This window comes from Capsicum annuum, chromosome 6 (assembly GCF_002878395.1).
Source record: "Capsicum annuum cultivar UCD-10X-F1 chromosome 6, UCD10Xv1.1, whole genome shotgun sequence".
NCBI classification, from domain to species: Eukaryota; Viridiplantae; Streptophyta; class Magnoliopsida; order Solanales; family Solanaceae; genus Capsicum; species Capsicum annuum.
Window position 1 is genome coordinate 174,063,821 of NC_061116.1, and position 17,787 is coordinate 174,081,607.

Below are 17,787 nucleotides of genomic sequence, written 5' to 3' on the forward strand. Positions count from 1 at the left end.
GAATATTCGACTCTTTTCCCTGAAAAAAGAACTTAATTTAACATCAGTTGAATAGAACCAACACTAGCATTTACTAGCAATGAATAAGAAATATGTGATAATCGCCCTTGCAGAAGATTTAATTTCAACCAGAGAAAATTATCTCGGTTTCCATCGTAGGTAGAAAATAAGCTAGTAACTTATATCTGATAGCAAAAGATGATATCAATTATACAGGAAAAAAGTTCATACATATTGATGAAAAAAAAACAAATCAAGCTAACATTATCTTTCCCAAGTCTGCGGAAACATCCCTCAGGACAGTAGAAAAATTTAGAATACTAATACTTCATGATAAGAAAACAACTAGAACAAAACAGTGGAGTATAACATCACACAAATCACGCCTCAACCCTCTCAGCACCTCGGTAGAATAGACGATAACCTTATTGGTAGGTTTTGCTAAGATATCAAAGTACTCTTGGAATGGAGATTTGGTGAAGCGAGTCTCTTTCCAAAAGTCTGGGGTCAAGAACCCAAAAGTCTTTATCAAACAATCAAAGGTAGCTTGCATACGGAGTGGTGTTATCATCCAACATAATCTGTAAACTATTGTAAATGAGTAAAACACAGATTAAGACACAAAAGTTTATTCTATAAAATGCGTCAGCCCGACTTTAGATAAAAACAATAACCTATTACAACAGAATCTTCAGTTTAACTATAAAGTCTAATTAGAGTCATTTAGATTTCTTTTCCAATTTAATAAAAACAAAGGGCTTATCATACTAAATCATGTCCATATTCATAAATTGGACTTAACCAAACAAAGACATGGGCATTGTAGAAACAATACGAATTAATAACGGTACAGATTTTGTCCCATATTTTACTAGTTTGCATTGTATTCAATCACAAACTGACTCTGTCCCAAACTATCTGTTACTCCTAATACATCCAATTTTGTAACTAAAACTTCACAATAGACACTACTTCAGTCTACTTTAAAAAGGACCACTGATATTATAAGTTCACACATTGACCATCAATTAAGACACAAAAGCAAGAAGAAGGTTATTTTGGTTCAAACGTCAAGCTGAACAATAGCTTCTCTTGTAATGCGGACATGCCTAATACCATTATGTCAAAAAGGTCACATTTTTGTAGAGTTAAATTGAAACGGATAATTGTTATCTACAAACAGAGCAGACTCCTCAGTGTACATACATTATATATAATCATCTCAATATCGTCTATTTTATTTTTATCCTAAACAAAGCACAACCCAATGATATTATGGTTACAATGTTATACCAACACAATTGCATCAATTCTTCTTCTTATAGCACCAGTAGATGTACAAAACATATAATCATGAATTTAAGAATGTCATAACACATTAAATCATAAATATAGTAGCAATATCTATTAAAAGATCGAACCTTAACAAAGTTGCCAAGGGCTTTGGTGGATCCACAAGAATATATAAAGACATCTTTAATACTAGCAAACTGAAGAACCTTCTTAGGGACACGTACAACAACAATACCATTACCACGAAGAGTAGGGACCATCCTCACAATAATAGAACCACATTTCCCAGTAACCTTACAAGGCACTGTGTGTGGTTTCCCAATCTTGTTCCCCCAATAACCTCTCCTCACTGGAATGACTAACCACTTAGCCAATATAATCGCTCCACGAATAGTAGTAGCCACTTTCTTCGAGCACTTAACACCCAATCCAACGTGGCAATTACCGTCACCAATAACAACAAAGGCCTTGAACCGAGTTCTCTGACCGACACAAGTCTGCTTCTGAACTGGCATGATTCATCACTTTGTCTTTGAGTGATGGTCTGATGAGATTATCGATAATTTGATACTCCTTAATTGAAAGCAAGTGAAGGTAGATTTTCTCCAGTGACTTGATCTTCCCATCTTTAACCAGACTTTCTAGCTTTTTTACAGGTACCCATTTCTCCTCCTCTGTATCACAGCGGGGACGACAACCCCCACGGCCCCTTCCACCGCAGTCTCTGCCTCTTCCACCCCTTCCACCAAATTCATGGCCAAATCCTCCTCTCTTCGCCACGGTTGTTGTTTTCAGAGTCCGGAACCAAACTATGCCACCAAACTAAAAAAATAATAAAAATATGTCATATATTTTAAAAAGTACCAAACTATGCTTAACTCACATTTTTTGTGAGTTATGCATAAAATTTTTAACAACAGACCACAAACGTCGGCAAATTTTTTGGAAAGTGGAAAACTCACAAAAACTATGAGTTATCCATTCTTATTTTAACATAACTCGCAATTTTTGTGAGTTATGCATTTTATTTTAACATAACTCACAAAAATTGTGAGTTATCCATTCTTATTTTAACATAACTCACAATTTTTGTGAGTTCTCTATTTTTATTTTAACATAACTCACAAAAATTGTGAGTTATTCATTTTAATATAAATAATAAACACTACTAACAAATGCCAAAAAGCGACGGCTAGCGTTACTTTTTTGGCCAAAAGCGACGAAAAAGCATTGCTTTTTTTGTGTTGCAAAATGGCCCATTATTTTCGGAAAATGACCGCATGCGTTACTTTTACTACGACGGACAACGTCACTTTTAGGGAAAAAAATTATTTATTTTTAGAAAAAGCAACGTTTGCGTCATTTTTTGTTCTTTATGTAAAGACCACTTGATGAATAAAAAACGACGGACATCATCATTTTATTGAAGAAAAAAAAATTTCTAGAAAAATTGACATTGTCCATCGTAATTTGAGAAAAATAAAATAATTTTTTTAGAAAAAGCGACGTTGGTCGTCGCCTTTTGTTCTTAATAATGATTAAAAAGGTGACGTTGATCGTCGCTTTCTGTTCTTCATAATGAATAAAAACCGACGTTGGTCGTCACTTTTTGTTCTTCGTAATGAGTAAAAAAGCGACGGCCATCGTCATTTTTCTTTAAAACAAATTACTGATTTAAAAAGCAATGCAAAGCATTGCATTTTAGAAAATGTTTTTCAAAAGAGTGACGGACAAAAGGGACCCTGTCCGTCGCTTTTGTGCATTTTTTTGGATGCAAAATCTGCATTTTCTGCATCTCACCCGCCAAATAAAAATGTAATTCAATATATACAGCCCATGCAACACACATTTTTAAAATAACCATTCATCACACTAAATTATCAAAACATTTAAGCAATTCAAATCAACAACACTTTAATAATCAAATCCAAAATATAAAACACTTAATAATTAATCCAACAACCACCAAAACACTTAAACAATCCTAAAGTTTTTTTCATTAGAGTCTAAAGGCATCCTAGATTTCTTTTAGTAGTTGGCATCAAGCTCTTATCAGGACGAGGCCGATCACCTTCACCACCAGGTGCCATCTGTATGCAAGTTTACATCAAAACATATAAAAATCAATTCATTAGTTCATATTTCATGTGACTACACTCAACTATTTTCAAGTTACTAGTACACAGTTCAAGTCACTACATTCAAACCATTTTCAAATAGCTAATTAATATTTTATTTAACTATACTTAATCATTTTCAAGGAACTAATTCACATTTTAAGTAACTACACTTAACAATTTTCAAATAACTAATTCACATTGCAAGTCACTACACTTGAAAATATTTTCAAATCATCCTTAACTATTTTCAATTAACTAATTCACATTTCAAGTCAATATACTTAATCATTTTCAAGTGACTATACTTTATTATTTTAAAGTTGTTAGTACACATTTCAAGTGACTACACTTAACCATTTTCAAATCACAAGTTCACAATTTCAAGTAACTACACTTAATCATTTTCAAGTCACAAGTTCGCAATTTCAAGTAACTACACTTAATTATTTTCAAGTCTCTAGACTTAATAATTTTCAAATAACTTACTCACTAGTACACATTTCAAGTCACTACACTTAAACCATTTTCAAATAGCTAATTGACATTTCAAGTCACTATACTTAACCATTTTGAAGTAACTACACTTAACCATTTTCATGTCACTAGTACACATTTCAAGTCACAACACTTAACTATTTTCAAATAACTAGTAGACCTTTCAACTCACTACACTTAATCATTTTCAAATAACTAATTCGCATTGCAAGTCACTACACTTAACCATTTTTAAATAATTAATTCACATTTCAAGTCACTATACTTAACTATTTTCAAGTAACTACTTCATATTTCAAATAACTATTCTTAACTATTTTCACGTAACTACTTCACATTTCAAATAACTATACTTAATCATTCATTTCAAGTCACTATACTTAACCACTTTCAATTAACTAACTCACATTTCAAGTGAATACACTTAACTACTTTCAAGTCACTAGTTCACAATTTCAAGTAACAACACTTAATCATTTTCAAGTCTCAAGTTCGTAATTTCAAGTCACTACACTTAACAATTTTCAAATAACTTATTCACTAGTACACATTTCAAGTGACTAAACTTAACCATTTTCAAGTCATAAATTCACATTTCAAGTGACGACACTAAACCAATTTCAAGTCATGAATTCACACTTTCAAGTGATTTCATTTTACTAATTTCAAAACACAAATTTACCTTTCAAATAACTAAACTAAATCATTTTCAAGTAACTAATCCATTTCTAAAGTGACTACACTTAATCAATTTGAAGTCACTAGTACACATTTTAAAATACTACATTTAACCATTTTCAACTCTCTAATTCACTTCTCAAGTGACTAAACTTAACCTTTTTCAAGTCATAAATTCACATTTCAAGTGACGACACTAAATTGTAATGCCCTGAAAATGGGTCCCGAGATGTTACATGGTGCTTAAGGCTACAAGAAGCCCCAAGCTGACCCTTTGAGCCTGCTACTACATATAAATCTTACTTTAAGATGAATAAAGCAATCGTTGGTACTTTCATATCATAATCATAAGAAATACGGAGAAAATACTTTGTCCGAACAACCATAATACTAGAAATCCAAACATAAAAACAATCTGACAACTAGTCTGACAAAGCCTATACTACTCAAGAACTAGAGTCATTGGAACAGGTCCCCAGCTGCCTTATACTCAATTGAAAAGAAATAAACAACTACTAGATAAACTGAATATCTGAAGATAACCGGTCCTCGAATCATGAAGACTCACCACTGTGTAAATGTAGATAAAGGCACTCGGGAATCATTGATGAGGCTGGGACTGAGCACCTAAACCTACATTATAAGGGAATGTAGCACACATACAAGTATGTGGATTAGTACTTTGGGAATGTACTAAGCATATGGGGGTGTATGCAATTAAATAATCAATATCACAAGTCTTTATAGAAAACATGCATGCTATAATAGATGACTTACATAGCCTGAATAAAATTCTCATAAATTGGGGATAGGAAACAGATAATAGAAATCACGTGAGTTATTTCACTTTATTCTAAATTTGTATTCTTTGTTTGTTCTCAAACTTGTAAACTAACTAAAATCTTAAAATATCAACTTTCGGGACATATGCTTTAATCTCGTGAGAACAAGTAACTTCTTTAAGACTTGAACATCATGACATTTGAAAATCTTAAAAATCTTAGAATCATAGCTTTCCAAATACTTATACTTTTATAACTCATGCTTTTAGCCTTAAGAGGGTAAAACTTCTTTAAAATCCATGAACTTAGTACTTTAGGAAACTTATGACTTGAGACTCTAGAAAACTTGAGAGGCTTTGGGACACTTGGGACTCGGGAGTTTATTCTAATCGACATAAACCATGTGAGCTACATGAAGTCCAACGTATTGCCCACATTGGGGAGAGTTGTTCTATCCTTGCCATCAGAGTAGAACCTTTACTTTAAGTGATCACTAGCTTAACCCACTTGGGGTAAATCAGAAACCTGTGGGGGCACGTAGTTCTGGGGCATAAGACCTCGAAATCAAGCCCAACTCAATGCCAAATACTACACCCTTACTTAGCTCAGAAATTTAAAGAAAATCCACCTTAAACAATTCAACAATGTACAATGGAAGCCAATATGCTTCCCCTTATGTTAAATCAAAATGATGTGGATTTCTTTCTTAGTTTAAGATCAAAACTCAGTTCTTTTCTTAAAATCTTGATAGACTTTTCATCAAAGCTTTAAAATCTCAACAACATGGAAATTTAAGTACACTTCTTGTAGTATCAATAATTCATTCTCAAAGACTCACATTTTCGTAATAAAGCTCAATTCATGACAACAAATCTTGGAAATTCTTGGAAATATGATATCAATATAGGAATGTGCAATCATGAACTCTCAATTTAGATCATAATTAAACGAGAAAATCATGCAATTCAAGACTTGAACAATTCCATAATCTCATAAACTTGAAATATAGCGAAATAATACGAATTCATTTTAGAAATACGAAATTCATTAAGAAAAACTAAAACTTTTGGGTACAAGAACAAAAGAATGTTCTTGTTCAAAATCCACATACCTTGAAATTAAATCTTTGAATGAACTCATAACTTTGGTTTGCTATTCTCGAAATTAATGAGCATTTCTTGTAGCCCTCGGAATGGGGAATCCAAATCTTGAAGAATTATCGAAAACTCACGGTTGAATCTCGAGATATATGAATTTTTAGGTTAAAACCCTAATGAGAGTTCTTGAGCAATTTTGATGAAATATGATGGATTTTGGTGTATTTGGTATTAAATCCCATGTTAAGAATGATAAAGAGGTGGAAAATACCCAAATTACCCTTAATGATACGGAGAAAGGAAGCTGAAAACTGGGCACAAAAGCTGTCCAAAAGGCGGCGCCCAGGCTAGAGCCTTGGGGAACTAAGGCGGCGCCTTGGTTAGCGCCTGTGACAAACTAGGAGGTGCCTCACCAGCACCTTTAGCTACTGGTTTGGCATCCCAAATGTGCCCTAAACAGATTCCAAAGGTTCTGAAACTCACCTGAGATGCATTACGACCTTGCCCCATCGTATCGCAACAAAAAAATCAAGAAACAGAGATCGGAAAGGTCGCAAAATAATTCATCGAATTTCGAAGGTTTAAAATGAACTAAGTGTTGGAACACTTAGCTAAAATCTAAGTGTTAAGCTTCTTTTAACTTGCTTCGAAAGCTTTAACGACGAGAAAAATTTACAGAGTCTTACAATATCTCCCCCTTGGGAATATTCGTCCTCGAATGTTGCTAGATCGGCTCAGAATAAAGAGGACGTAGAGAGATTAAGGATACACAGCTGAAACATCTTGCAAAAAAAAATTGACTCTACCTCATTCTAAACTTTTGGATTCTTCAAAGAATGCATAAACTTATGATAAGAATGGTTACACAGCTGCAACTTTATTCAAAAGGGACTGAATTAAGAGAGAATGGTACCTTTGGCCTGATCTGAACTTGCATAAAAGAGGTGCGTGTACTTGGATCACATATCTGCCTAAGCTTCCCAAGTAGCACCCTCAACTGACTGGTTTTGCCACAAAACTTTAATCAAGGGAACTTCTTTGTTCCTCAGTCTCCGAATCTGGTAATCTAGGATCTTAACTGGAACCTCATCAAATGAAAGACTGTCTTGAATATCAGCACTCTCTCAAGGATCTACTACCACGGAGTCACCAATATGTTTCTTAAGCATGGACATATGGAAGACAGGGTGAACAACTAACAACTCTATGGGCAACTCAATCTCATAGGCTACTCTACCAATACGACTTAAGATTCTATAGGGGCCAACATACTGGGGACTAAGCTTCCCCTTTTTTTCAAACATTTTGACCCCTTTCATGGGTGAAATTTTTAGATACACCAAATCATTAACTTCAAACTCAAGGTCTCTTCTCCTCACATCAGCATATGACTTTTGACGACTCTGAGCCGTCTTCAACCTTTCTCTAATCAACTTTACCTTCTTCATAGCTTCAAATACTGCATCAGGTTCAATCACAGCAGCTTTACCCACTTCAAACAAACCTATGGATGACCTAGATCTCCTACCATATAAAGCCTCAAATGGCGCCATCCAAATGCTAGAGTGATAACTATTGTTATAGGCAAACTTAATCAATGGTAGATACTCATCCCAACTACCTTTGAAATCAAAAGCACATGCCCTCAACATATACTCTGAAGTCTGGATGGTTCTCTCAGCTTGACGATCTATCTGCAAATGAAAAACGAAACTCAACTGCACTTGAGTACCAAGACCACTCTGAAAAGCTCTTCAGAACTGAGAAGTGAACTGAGTACCCCTATCTAAAATAATAGACAAGGGAACTCCATATAATCTGACTAACTCCCGAATATATAATCTAGCATAGTCCTCAGCTGTATAAGATATGAGCACAGGTAAGAAATATGCTGACTTAGTCAGCCTATCAACCACAACCCAAATGGAATCATGATGGCATCGGGAAAGAGGTAAACTAGTAAAAAAGTTCATATTCACCTCTTCCCATTTCTAAGTGGGTATACTAAACTCCTGCATCACCCCACCAGGTCTTTGGTGCTCTACTTTAACCTGCTGGCATGTTGCATACTTCGCTACAAACTCCACTGTATTCTTTTTCATACCACTCAACTAATAGATTTCCCACAAGTCATGGTACATCTTAGAAGCACCGGGATGAATAGAATATCGTGCGCCATGTGCTTCAGCTATAATTCTCTGCCTCAAATCATCAACATCTAGAACGCACAGTGTAACCTACAATCTCAACACACCATCTCCCCCTTGGGAGAAAATCTCTACCTTTCGGTCCTTAACTGACTCCTTCAGTCTGACTAAACTAGCATCTAAGTCTTGCTACTCCTTCACTTCCGAATCTAAAGAGGATTTAGAACTACTCTGCACTAACATACTCCCCTCAGCAAAATCGAGCAACCTAACACCCAATCTAGCCACACGATGCACATCATGAGATAACTCATTATTACCTTCCTCCACATGCAAACACTACCCATAGACAACCTTCTAAGAGCGTCTACCACTACATTATCCTTGCTCGGATGATACAACACACTTATATCATAGTCTTTTAGCAATTCCAACCACCTTCCCTGCATAAGATTCAACTCCCTTTAGGAAAACACATAATGCAGGCTTTTGTGATCAGTAAAAACATCTACATACACACCATAAAGGTAGTGCCTCCAGATTTTCAAAGCAAAGACCATAGAAGCAAACTCAAGATCATGGGTTGGGTAATTCTTCTCATGAGGCTTCAACTATCTAGAGGCATAGGCTATAACGTTACCTAGTTGTATCAACACACAACCCAAACCAACTCTAGAAGCATCACAATACACTACAAAACTATCCGTACCATCAGGCAAAGTCAACAAAGGGGTTGAAGTGAGTCGAGTCTTCAACTCCTAAAAACTTTTCTCACAAGAATCTGACCAAGGGAACTTAACTTTCTTTTGGGTTAACCAGGTCATGAGAGATACTATAGAAGAAAAACCTTTAATAAAATGGCAGTAATAACAAGCTAGACCCAAGAAACTCCTAATGTTAGATGGAGAGATAGGTCTAAGCCAATTTCTTACAGCTTTTGTCTTTTGGGGATCAACTCTAATACCTTCGACTGAAATGATATAACCCAGAAAAGCTATGGACCTTAGCCAGAACTCACACTTGCTAAATTTTGCAAACAACTGGTGATATCTAAGTGTTTGTAAGACAATTCTAAGATGATCTGCATGTTTATCCTCACTTCAAAAATACACAAGAATATCATCTATGAAAACAATGAAAAACATATCAAGATACTGCTTGAACACTCAATTCATGAGGCCCATGAAGGCTGCGGGAGCATTGGTTATTCTGAAAGACATAACAAGAAACTCAAAATGACCATAACAGGTTCTAAAGGTTGTCTTCGGGATGTCACACACCCTTACTTGAGTTGGTGATAGTCGGATCTAAGGTATATCTTGAAAAAATAACTTGCACCCTAGAGTTGGTCAAATAAATCATCAATTATAGAAAGAGGTTACTTGTTCTTGACTATAACTTTATTAAGCTGATGATATTCAATGCACATATGCAAAGAACTATCCTTCTTTCACATGAATAGGACAGGTGTGCCCCAAGGAGATACACTAGGCCTTATAAAACCTTTGTCTAAAAGATCTTTGAGTTATTCTTTCAACTTCTTAAGCTCTGCAGGTGTCATATGGTAGGGAGGAATAGAAATAGGATGAGTGTTGGGAAGAAGATCAATCTCAAATTCTATCTCTCTATCGGGAGGTACCCTGGGAGATCTTTCAAAAAAACATCAGGAAACTCAATAGCAATGTTGACTGACTAAATAGTGGAAGTCTCGAATTTAGTGTCTTTAACTCTGACTAAAAGATATATGTAACCTTTGGATATAAGTTTTCTGGCTTTGAGGTAAGAAATAAAATAACTGTTGGGAGATACTGAACTTCTGGACCACTCAAAGACCGGCTCATCAGGAAACTAAAACTTAACCAAATGGGTACGACAGTCTATGGATGTATAACAAGAGTGAAGCCAGTCCATACCCAGAATAAGATCAAAATCAACTATATCCAACTCTATCAGATCAAAAAATATGAATCTATAAAGAATAGTAATAGGACACTTTTTATACACTTGCTTAGCAACAACGGACTCCCCTACTAGAGTAGAAACTAGAATAGGCTCAGAGATATTTTTAGGACTCATTTCAAAATTTACAGTAACCAATGGTGTCACATAAGAAAAACTTGACCCTGGGTCCAACAGCACATAAACATCAAAGTGAAATACGCGAAGCATACCAGTAATAACGTCGAGAGAATCCTTCTGCTCATGATGGAAAGGTAAGGCGTAGAATCTATTTTGGCACTGACCAACAGCAGTGCTAGAGGAAGTGCCCTGTGGAGGAGCTGGGCAGGCTACAGGAGTTGGTGCACTGGGGGCCTGCGCCTGTGGTCGGGTATCTCTACTCCTCTGCCTGGCATGTTGGCACTCTCTAAGTCTGTGGACCATCTTTCCACAACTAAAACAACCTCTCTTCTCAGCCAAACACTCACCCGTATGGGTCCTGCCTCACTTAGCATAAGAAGGAAAATTAGGGCTATTACTTACGCTGTTCTGGGATCTAGACATAGTAGGCATGTTCCCTTGCTCCTGCCTACCTCTAGGAATGGGAGCACTAGTGGATGAAGGTACTAGCATGGATGAACGACTCTAAAACTGAGGGCGCTTACCTCCATAGGACTTAGCATGACCATACTCATGCTGCTCAGATCTAGGTCTTTTGTTCCCCCTCACTCTATCTCTCTCTCTTATCTTATCTTCCTCTATCTGTTGTGCATATATCATCTATCTAGATAGGTCCATATCCCTATTTAATATAATAGTCCTACACTCTTTCAATACCAAACCAGAAATACTTGTCACAAACTTACTCATGCTAGAACGGGTGTCAGCAATCAAGTCAAGAACATATTTGGCTAATTGGTTGAACTTCAAGAAGTACTCTTTAATAGTTATGGAGCCCTGCCTTAAGTTCATAAATTCCTCAACTTTTACCTCCCTTATCTGTAATGGAAAGAACTTATCCAAGAATGTATCATGGAACACCTTCCAAGTAATAGAGGCATCATCTTTTCCTCTACCCTTCTTCCGCGTAACCACCCAATCATAAGCAATGTCTTTCAACCTATAAGATGACAACTCTACACTTTTTTCTTCAGACACATGCATCACCTGCGTGATCTTTCTCACCTTCTTAAGGTATAACTATTGGTCCTCACCTACCTTAGAACCATAAATCTCTGGCGGATTCATCTATATGAAATCACGAATCCTGGAAGTAGCTAAATCACCTCCTTGCTGCTACAGAGTTGTGGCCTGGTTATTGGCCAGAACATTTGCACTGACTGCTTGGGCTAGCGCCTGAAAAGTTGCCCGAAACTCGGCATAGGACACATTTTTGTTCAAGGGATCAGCAGGCTAAGGTTGTTAATCATTGTTGTTTCTGCGGGCTCAACGAGGAGGCATTTTCATAAATAAAAGAGCATGAATTAATAGCTGAGAGAGACAACTTTAAGCATTATAGACTCTGAAAGAAGGAAATGACTTTTTCCTAAAACATCTCATAGCCTCTTGCTCATAGATGGGGCGCGCTATACACCAATGATCAAGACTCTACTTAACACGGCTTCTTAGACTCCCTAGGACTCCTTAAACCATAGGCTCTGATACCAATTTTGTAGCGCCCCAAAAATGGGTCCCAAGATGTTACACGGTGCTTAAGGTTATAAGTATCCCCAAGGTAATCATTTGAGTCTGCTACTACACATAAAGCTTACTTAAAGATGAATAAAGCAATCACTGGTACTATCATATCATAATCATAAGAAATATAGAGAAAATACTTTGTCCGAACAACCATAATACTGGAAATCCCAACATATTAATAATCTGACAACTAGTTTGACAAAGCCTCTACTACTTAAGAACTAGAGATCCATTGGGATAGGTCCCCAAATGACTCATACTCAACTGAAAAGAAAAAAATAACTACTAGATAAACTGAATATCTAAAGATAACCGGTCCTCGAATCATGAAGACTCAGCACTGTGTAGATGTAGATAAAGGCACTCGGGAATCATTGACGAGGCTGGGACTGAGCACCTGACCCTACATTATAAAGAAATATAGCACACAAACAAGTATGTGGATTAGTACTTTGGGAATGTACTAATCATATGGGGGTGTATGAAATTAAATAATCAATATCACAAGTCTTTATAGAAAACATGCATGCTATAATAGATGACTTACATAGCCTAAATAAAATTCTCATAAATTGGGGATAGGAAACAGATAATAGAAATCACGTGAGTCATTTCACTTTATTCTAAATTTGTATTCTTTCTTTGTTCTCAAACTTGTAAACTAGCTGAAATCTTAACATATCAACTTTCGGGACATATGCTTTAATCTCGTGAGAACAAGTAACTTCTTTAAGACTTGAACATCATGACATTTGAAAATCTTAATAATTTTAGAATCATAGCTTTCAAAATTCTTATACTTTTATAACTCATGTTTTTAGCCTTAGGAGGGTAAAACTTCTTTAAAATTCAAGAACTTAGTACTTTAGGAACCTTATGACTTGAGACTCTACAAAACTTAAGAGACTTTGGGACACTTGGGATTCAGAATTTCTTCCAACCGACATAAACCATGTGAGCTACATGGAGTCCAACATCTTGCCCACGTTGGGGAGAGCTGTTCTATCCTTACCATCTGAGTAGAACCTTTGATTTTACTGATCACTAGCTTAACCCACCTAGGGTATTTCAGAAACCTATAGGGGCATGTAGTTTTGGGACATGAAACCTCGAAATCAAGACCAACTCAGTGTGAAATACTACTCCCTTACTTAGCTCAGAACTTTAAAAAAAATCCACCTTAAAAAATTCAACAATGTACAATGGAAGCCATTATGCTTCCCCTTATCTTAAATCAACATGATGTGGATTTCTTTCTTAGCTTAAGATCAAAACTCAATTCTTTTCTTGAAATCTTGATAGACTTTTCATCAAAGCTTTAAAATCTCAACAACATGGAAATATAAGTACACTTCTTGAGTATCAATAATTCATTTTCAAAGACTCACATTTTCACAATAAAGTTCAATTTATGACAACAAACCTTGGAAATTCTTGGAAATATGATATCAATATAGGAATGTGCAATTTATATCATGAACTCTCAATTTAGATCATAATTAAATAAGATAATCATGCAATTCAAGACTTGAACAATTCCATAATCTGATAAACTTGAAATATAGCGAAATAATATGAATTCATCTGGAAAATATGAAATTCATTAAGAAAAACTAAAACTTTTGGGCACAAGAACGAAAGAATGTTCTTATTCAAACCCCACATACCTTGAAATTGAATCTTTGAATGAACTTGTAACTTTGGTTTTCTATTCTTGTAATTAATGGGTGCTTCTTGTAGCCCTAGGAATGGAGAATCCGAATCTCAAAGAACTATTGAAAACTCACAGTTGAATCTCGAGATATATGATTTTTTAGGTTAAAACCCTAATGAGAGTTCTTGAGCAATTTTGATGAAATATGATGGATTTTGGTGTATTTAGGATTAAATTCCGTTTTAAGAAAGATAAAGGGAAGGAAAATACCTAAATTTCACTTCATGATACGAAGAAAGGAAGCTGAAAACTAGACCCAAAGGTTGTGAAAAAGGCGGCGCCCAGGCTAGAGCCTTGAGGAACTAAGGCGGCGCCTTGGCTAGCGCCTTTGCCAAGCTAGGCGGCGCCTCACCAGCGCCATTAGCTACTGGTTTGGCACCCCAAACGTGCCCTAAATGGATTTCAAAAATTCCAAAACTCACCCAAGATGCATTACGACCTTGCCCCATCGCATCGCAATAAAAAAATCAAGAAACGGAGGTCGGGAAGGTCGTAAAATAATTCATCAAAGTTTGAAGGCTCAAAATCAACTAAGTGTTGGAACACTTGGCTAAAATTGTAAGTGTTAAGCTTGTTTTAACTTGCTTCGAAGGCTTTAACGATGAGAAAACTTTACGGGGTCTTATATAAACCAATTTCAAGTCATGAATTCACACTTTCAAGTAATTTCACTTTAATCATTTCAAAACACAATTTTACCTTTCAAGTAACTACACTAAACCATTTTTAAGTCACTAATTCACTTTTCGAGTGACTACACTTGATTGTTTTGTAGTCACTAATACTCATTTCAAAATACTACACTTAACCATTTTCAAGTCATGAATTCACATTTCAAGTGACAATGCTAAATCAATTTCAAGTCATGAATTCACATTTTCAAGTGATTATACTTTACTAATTTCAAAAAAAAAAGTTCACCTTTCAAGTAACTACATTAAATCATTTTCAAGTCACTAATCTACTTCTAAAGTGAATACACTTGATCAATTTGAAGTAATTAGTAAACATTTCAAAATACTATACTTAACCACTTTCAATTATCTAATTTACTTCTCAAGTGACTAAACTTAACCATTTTCAAGTCATAAATTCACATTTCAACTGACGACACTAAACCAAATTTAAGTCATGAATTCACACTTTCAAGTGATTATACTTTACTAATTTCAAAACAAAAGTTCACCTTTCAAGTAACTACTCTTAACTATTTTCTAGTCACAAGTACACATTTCAAGTCACTACACTTAACCATTTTAAAATCACAAGTATACATTTCAAACAACTACAATTTCAATAAGCAAAAAAAAAAAACATTTACAAATAATTTCTTGTTTTATAATTTCAAGGTGAATTTCTACCTTTTATTTCAATTTCATCAATTTGCTCATTGTGTCGACATGGTGTGCCCAAACAACAATCCAGTAGTAAAAACACTACAAAATTCATTAATTTGCTCATAGTTTCGACATTTAAAATATAGTATTTTCAATATAAAAGTATGATACTTACATAATCATAATCCTTGAAGCATAACACATGTCAACGAATAATATGGCAGAATCTCATAAATTAAAGAACGATCAGTTGAATATCTTTTGTTGAAGAATCATAATGTATATGGATCAAAATTTATATTTTTTATTAAATTTTAAATTACTTTATTATAAATTTCTGATTTCATGGATTGAACGTTCGGAGAAATTTGACCTCCTTAAATTAAGCGTATATATTTTTAGGCAAGAGAATGTGATATTTAATATAAAGCCTAACTTTTTTTTGGGAAACGTGTTGAGTGGAAATTGGAAGCTTAGTTAGGAAGGAAATTAAAGTAGTGAGGACAATTATCTTATGTTGTTATCATGTTACCTTTGTAATTCCATGGTAGATCCTTTGAAATGGTAGCCGGAGTTGCTGGTCGTTGGGCTCCCATCAATGGCGGGTATTGTTCTGCCGATATCTAGATGGAGCGGTGGAAAGTGTGGTGGTTGGGAGACGGCGGTTGATGTTCGCCAGTAGTAGAAAAAAGAGCGGCGAGTGACACTATTGGTTTGAAGAGAAAGAAAGGAGAGAAAATGGGAGGTGGCAGTTGTTTTGGTGCTAAAGAATTAGGGTTTTGGGTGATGGTGGTATTAAAAGGGTAATTAGTTGATGCAATCCCAATCATTGATCATATATGATCAATTGGTTGGGATTAAAATTATAGAGATAGCCAGATTCAAGAAATTTGATTGACGATTTTTAATTTGATCAAATTTAAACTGATTTAGACTAGAATTGACACATATTGAAATCAAAATGTCTAGAAGTTAAATAGAATTGAAAAAATCAAATTAAGTTTGGGCTGCTATAATTGTAATAATAACATAATAATAATAATAACGAGGAAAATAATAAGATTCAACATAAAAGTAAATTACACGTGTAAAATTAATGTTACGTATTATAAAAAAAAATATTATTAATAATAATTCATTTTTTAATAAAGAAAGAAAAAATAAACACAAGTGGTCAAGAAAAAATAAACACAAGTGGTCGCTTATCACCATCCGTGATTGTTTTTTTATGGTCGCTTTTCTGTTTTTTAGTAATGCAAGAAAAAGAAATCACAATCATAGCGGCAACGGAAGAAGAGCAGCGATGGCATTTTTTCAATAGTGATTGAACTCAAATATAGGTTAAAATTGACATCAATTAGGCATAAGGTTGACTAGAATTTAAATAAAATTAAAAAGATAATTGAATAGACTTAGGTTGCTATTTAAATATAATAATAAATTCATAATAATAATAAATAAATAAATAAATAAATATTACAAAAATTGTTATTCTTACAAATAAATTATGTGTGTCACATAGAAAATATTATATAAAAATTATCAATAATAAATTTGAAATAAGTTGGGCATAAATGTAATAATAATAACAATAATAATAATAATAATAATAATAATAATAATAATAATAATTAATGAAGGTGACATCTTTTGATTGTTTTCTCTATGAAATTTTGAGAAAATGAATACACCAACTAACCCGATTTACTCCCAAAAATTGGGGTCTATGGAGGGTACAATGTACGCAGACCTTACCACTAAGATAGATAGGTTGTTTTCAATAGACCCTCGGTTCAAGAAAAATAGTCTGAAATAGTCCAATTTCAAGAAAAAAATACTAAAAATTGATTTAATATTTAACGTTGATAAAATACGACGAACGATTGAGATTGAAATTGAGGAGATGAGTCAATTGGGATTAGAAATTGGGTTAAAAAAATTGAATTGGGGATTTCAATTGAGCCCAATTAAACTCAGTTAACACAAATTGAGTATAAAATGGCTAAAATTTAAATAAATTAGGAAAATTGAATTGAATTAGTTTGATATTTAATAAGTAGAGTAACTATATAAAACTAATTTTGAAAAATAAATAAAATTATTATTTTCAAAATAATTATAAATAAATTATGTAAATAAAATTAATAATGTCAATCGCATAATAATGTCAATGCATTTCATATTCTACAAATAATGTTTTGGTTAATTAATTTTTTAACACGATATTAAATATATATATCTCGTAATACAACGTATTAATCTGATGAATTATCGGGGATCAACTCTTAGTCCATTTCTGTTTGCGTTGGTGATGGATATGTTGACGCGGAGTATTCAAGGTGAGGCACCACCTTGGTGTATGTTATTTGTGGATGATGTAGTGTTGATTGATGAGATGCGGGGGGTGTGAGTGAAAAATTGGAGGTCTGGAGGCAAACCCTTGAATCTAAAGGGTTTAGGTTAAGTAGGTCTAAGACGGAGTATA

General features: G+C 34.4%; 1 pseudogene; it reads right to left on the reverse strand.

Moving 5' to 3' along the window:
• Positions 1-328: 328 nt before the first annotated feature.
• On the reverse strand, positions 329-10,994 carry LOC107874072 (annotated as a pseudogene).
• Between the last annotated feature and the right edge of the window lie 6,793 nt (positions 10,995-17,787).